This window comes from Rhea americana, unplaced genomic scaffold (assembly GCF_003343005.1).
Source record: "Rhea americana isolate MKP2758 unplaced genomic scaffold, rheAme1 scaffold_62, whole genome shotgun sequence".
Taxonomy (NCBI): Eukaryota; Metazoa; Chordata; class Aves; order Rheiformes; family Rheidae; genus Rhea; species Rhea americana.
The window spans coordinates 4,226,433-4,232,432 of NW_028186779.1; the positions used below are offsets into that span (position 1 = coordinate 4,226,433).

Here is a 6,000-nt window from a genome sequence, read left to right on the forward strand (position 1 = left end):
ATGTCTGACTGTTCAAATTATTTCACTATTTTAAACTTCATACATTAATGCAAGTTTTTATAAACATCAACTGCAGCAAGGGGCTCAGAACCCTGGCAAACTGAAATGTAGCTTTAAGTCAGACATCCTGAAAACCAATGATCATGATTAACAAGCATCTCAGTAGTATCTGGCTAAAGTGGCTTCTCCAGTATTTAAAAAACAGTATTTAATAGAGACAAGGAAGAAGATCAGGCCCCCAAGTAAGTACACAAGTATCTTAGCTACCTTTGGTGGAATCTCCTGCCTCACTCATTATTTCTAACTCTGCTCTAAATTACCTTCCTTATTCCCACAATAAGTTAAGAGACACCTACCAACTGAAGCAAAGTTCAGCAGAAAAACTCATATTTGCTTAGAGTGTGTGTTATAAGCAAACCCATAAAGGGGTAGATGAGTGATCAGACACCAGGTTCTGGCACTTCAATAATTCAGCATTTGACTTGGTAACCTTAACATACTCATGGCTACAATGTTTTTAGTAAAAAAATAAATAAAACAACTTTGAGCCAAGAGCTGTGCTGGAACATCTAGAACCACAGCACTGAAAGGTTCCTCTCTACTACACAAAAAACACTAAAGCAGATGGCCAGTGGGTTTCACAAATCTTTGATGTCTGCTGGGATTTCACTCCAGACACAAAGCAGTAAAAATTTTTGTACCAGCTCCTGAGATATGACCCCATATTCTTGGTGTCTTTTAGCTCTTTTTCTGTCCTGGTTTCTTCCTGGTYTCTGCTACCTCATACCAATCCCTTCTCCATTCTAGAGAGGAAAAAATACAAAACAAAAACAAAAAAATCCTACCACATCTACCACACTACATTTGTTAATACCCATTTTCCCCCTGCACATCAACTCTCCATCTCTCTCCACCCCTTCCTGCAGACTCCCAGTTTCAGTCCTAATGTAGTCAGCCCAATCCTCTTACAGAGTTCTTCAGATTTTCATTTTGTTAACAAGTCTCCTCAGTTTTTTCTCAACAGTATGTAGATTATTTCTTTTGCTTGACTGATTAGAAATAATTGCATTATATTTACTATTCCGCATCCTCAACTTTTCTCTTCCAGGAATTATGTCTTCCATGACACAGTTTTTAAATGTAGAATTTTAACAAATTCATAGCTTTAAAATTTAAGAAGAGACTGTCCAGCAATTCCTTAAGGTTATTGTGCTTTTGAGAAAACAACTATTTTTTTTGTTTCTATTCAACTCTTACAAATCTACTTTCTAACTCAAGAAACATCAAGACAAGACTCAGCCTTTGAATTAATCTCCTTAAGACTAAAGRAAACAGCGCCACAATCATTTTTCCTTTTAGCTGTCATACAACAGAACAAATCTTTTTGTTCAAGCCAAACTTAGTCCCCAGTAAAAGAAGAAYTTTTCCTTTCTGTACATTTTCACTTAACATTAAGATTTTCCCTTGATGACAATGTTACTGACTCATTGTAAGTTCAACTGCACTCTCTTCTTGAAACAAATCCAATCCAAATTGCACGCACATGGATACTCACGTTCTGAAAAAGGYGTAAAAGCCAAGGGCATACTGAAACCCTCAAAGTAGATACTGTCCTTTTTCCACTAAATATTACTGAGGAATTGGGGGGTGTAAGGAAAAGGCAGCATGGAAACAGAGGACTTCGCACATCTAAAGACTATTATGCCAGCAAACCTACAAAAATACAGTGGCAAATCCTTAAATTTAGCAATAAATAAGATGCAAAATCATGCATTCACCGCAAGATGCTCTCCATCTCACAAGAGAACCAGCACATCAAGATGCGGAACATCAAGCTAAGCACAAGCCATCAGGTAAAGAAAAAGCAACACTTGCTATCTTGCCCAAAGACAGAGACCTRCAAGAAGGACCATCCTTTCTTCCAGAGCTCTTTCCTTATGCATTTCATTATCAAGAGACAGTTTTGACAGGTGGGTCAGCACTCATCTGATTTCAAAGAAGAAATCACAAGGAAGAAAATAAAAGGAAAACCATTTGATTATCTACCCAGATCCATACTTCAGCTGCCTCTATTGCCATTCATTCCAACTCTAAGTACCATATGAAAYAAAAATGCTGATCTTTTTTCTTCCTCCTGAATGACTCCAAGCAGTGTGGATTCACTAAATTTTGCATTTCCTAGTAGACTTCCCAGGAAACTTGGATAAGGTCAGCTGCAGTAGAAATACAGAAGGAACCACAGAGTAAAGCACTCCGACAACAGCATGATTGCTGCCACAGACTCCTTGCAAACCACAAATTTTCAGACTAAGAACTCCTTGATGTCTGTGAGAAAGTAACTAGCTAGTTGTACAACTATGTGCCACAGAGTCAGAGTCCTCATGACAACTGTACTACTGTATTATCAGAACAGACACTGACTTCATGCCTAAAGTTTTTTTTTAATTTTTGTTCTGCAAATCAATTCAAAACTCAATCTACCTAAAGTAAATGTAAATCTTAAAATGAATTATAACCACACAGAAAATCCCACAATCCAAAGAAAATACACACACACATACACATATTTAATTGTGATGTTAACCAGATCTTTCTTACTTAAGTCGCCCATGCAGAGTTTTACATTCTCCCTTGGGCTGGCCGTTGAGAATACCTCTTCCAGTTGAAAGGAGTAAGACAAGTCAGTCAGCACACCTACTGGCTTTACGTTCACAGCAGTGAAAGATAGGTCAGGCACCAGTTTGTTTTTGCAGCAGTAAAAAAAAGCAGGCCAAATCCCAAGTCTCCCTGTGTTCAGTAAAAAGCTGATGGCGGTTCCACAGCTAGGCTGTTAAGCACTTGCCAACAACTAACAGCTATTAAACAGGCAACTGAGAACCAAAGGAGCATCTCAAGTACCCAAAGAACAAGAAACAAAGTTATAAAAAMCAAAGAGAGAGAGAGAGAGACAGACAGACAGACAGATAGATAGAAGTGGCTTCTCACAGTGAAAAACCCAAGACATACAYGACAAACTAATTGAAAGAACAAGCCACAGCTGACGAAAGCATTTCAGAATAAGAAAGGCCTTTTCCCCCGATGATTTTCTCTAACTGATAAAAAAAATTWAAAAAAAGGCTTAATTAGCTTTGCTTATGAGGTGTATAAATTTGAATATATCTAGCAAATAGACCTTKATTTWAARYWSAWWTSWRYTTWAAATMAAATCTTTTCTTTAATTACCCTGCACTAGTAATCTCACAAAAAAATTCCCATGCAATAAACACTACGAAGAGAAGAGGGCTGTGAAGCCTTTCCTACTCCAGACTCAACTACCAGCTACGGAAGCTCATGAACGTGAACACCAATTAATTTGCACTATTATCAAGCAAACAAAAACAAAAAGCAAAGCAAAGATTCTTGACAGCAGACTTGGTCACAACCACTAATAACGTCAGATTGTGTCCGCTACAGTCAAATAAAGACTCACTGGGATAAAACATTTTAAATAAAAATATTCAGAGTTCTGAGATTTTARAAAATGTTCAGCAACATGATAGCTCCCGGCAGCCAGCAAGTCAAATGAGACTGTATGTCCTGCGAGAAGCAGAGCAAGTTCTAACAGTATGTTCGATACAAATGTTTTTTTCCATTGACTGTTACGCAGATATGTACACAAAACAGAACACAAACTATGAGTCACCCATTCCCATGCCTAATCTTGTGTACTCATCTATCTTTCTTTGAAAGACAGGGAGAAAAAAAAGCCTACATTCGGTTAACTGCTGGAGTAACACATAAAATGGAGACTTTCTCCCTCCCACGTCCTGAAGTACAGGCTTCACCCAGGATATCTTGCCTTAGAATCAAGGTGTTAAAATACCAATTAGTATTCACATGCCTTTCTCCAACCTTATCATTAAGCATGGTCTCATACATACTGAAAACTGTAAACGTTAAAAATTCAGATCTTTAACACAGCAGACCATATATAACCTACCTAGCTGTGTGCGCACCAAATCTATACAAAAAAAATTGTGCTGCCTGCAAGGTGGAAATACTTTCACGTTTGTAACTCACTGCTTMAGTGTGTTGCATAGTTTTTCTAATGGTTGGCCTAGAAAGAATAAATCTAATCCTTTCTATGGGTATCTCTGCTATTTTTGAGCTTACATCCCCAAATGATACACTTTTTTTCCCACTTTCTTTAAAGTACTGTTAAAAATATTGAGTCAGAAACTCAAAAGCGAGGAAAACATAAGATTATGTAACCAAAAAACATGTAATATGGCTCAACGTATGGGGACAAAGTGGTAAAAGCAAGTCACTGTTGGTTTCTGTGCCAATGTTACCATTTTAAAAAGCATCTTTAGAACAAGTACTATACAGAACATYCCCAATATTTACTTATCAGAAAATTAAATTTGCTGCATTTTAAACTATTAAGATACAATCAAGAAAACCTTAGAGTGAATGAGTAGATGAGTAATGGGTCTGGGTATCATAGGCAACCTTAAACAAAATTAACTTTACTGCTATTAGCTAGAGGAACATACATGGGAAGAAGTGTTCTCATGCCTGACTTTTACAAATGGGATTTCAAAAGGGTTTTGTAAGAGCTATACTCCAAAGTGAAATTAAGCATATAGCATAAATTAAGCAAAAACATATTCATGTGCGTGTAAAACACTATGCTTTTACTGGAAACTCTGCTTGAACAAGACGTACCACTGTCACTTTTGTAATTTTTCCTTCTCAATTCAAGCATCTTACTATTGATCTTGCAATAGTTTACCAGGAAAATGACTGAATTCCCCACTTGCATTCTTCCTTGTGGAGACTACAAATTGGCCACAACTTCTTATCTAAAAATGCCCGCCTTATAATGAGCTACTCTTGTTGGAGAAATACAGAATGCAGTAGCCTGGAAAAAAACAAAACAAAACAAAACAAAACAAAACCCAAACTATCTTTTTGCAGCCAAATCACAATAGCACAGTCTTATTGTCTTGCTACTGTTTACAAGAGACTACTAGAAACAATTTTTTTTCTAGCATCTTCAGAGAAGTCCCCTTTCTTGCAAGGTTTACTAAAGACATATTTAATAAGCTGTTAAATAAAAACATGAAAATAAATTGAAAGCAACATCAAAAGCATAAAAACAGAGATGGACAAAAAGCATATTACATTTGAAAGTAATGAGACAGTTTGTCATACACCCCCAAGAAACCCTTCAATTCAATTCTAGACATGGTAGCAAACAGAAAGGGAGTAAACTAATTAATAAGATATTAAGTATTAACTCAAGGCTCAGTGTGARCCAGACAACTTAGACCTAGTGAAAACTCAGTACAAAGTGGGTGCTGACCTCTGAACCTGCACATACTTAGAAAAACTTTTGATAGATGTTTTCTACTCTAAATGAACAAACAGAACCACCCTCCCCTCTCATCAAACAACAACAACAAAAAAAGCATGCCAGCACTGTATATCCTTCAGGGTTTTTACTTTCTAAAGATGCTAGAAAAGGAACCCAATTCCTGCCTAATTTTGATTTCCATCTTCTGACTCACTGTCAGCTGATATTTCTGCCAACTACGCAATATATACACTTTTTTATCCACGTTTTTACTGGGCATTCCCTATAGTAATTCAGGAAGGGAGAACAGGGCAGTAGCAGAGCGAACACATTCCAAACACACTCTTGAGCCAAATCACACATCAAACTGCCCATAAGACACTAAAACATCRCAAAATTCTAGGTTCAAAAGATTTGTACTTAAAAGGAAACAGCCCCCAAAGACAAAGTGACCACTCCAATGTCAAAGATAGCAAGCAGCAACACTGCGTAACTTCCATTCTGTTTGCTTGAYTCTCTATGCTGAGGCTCCTGTAACTCAAACAAGCCAGACTAAACACTGAAGGAACCGAAAAAGTAGAAGTCCACTGGCCTTCCACAAGGGGGAGCGGGTGAGGGGGTAAAAGGAAGAGGAGGTATGCAGGGAAATTTTTTTTTTTGGG

The 6,000-nt window shown here is 37.3% G+C and overlaps 1 protein-coding gene across 6 annotated transcripts in view; it reads right to left on the minus strand.

Annotated features, from left to right (window-relative positions):
• Positions 1–6,000, minus strand: part of CDK13 (cyclin dependent kinase 13) — a 50,166-nt gene that overhangs the window by 22,413 nt on the left and 21,753 nt on the right. The gene's annotated exons all lie outside the window — the stretch shown is intronic.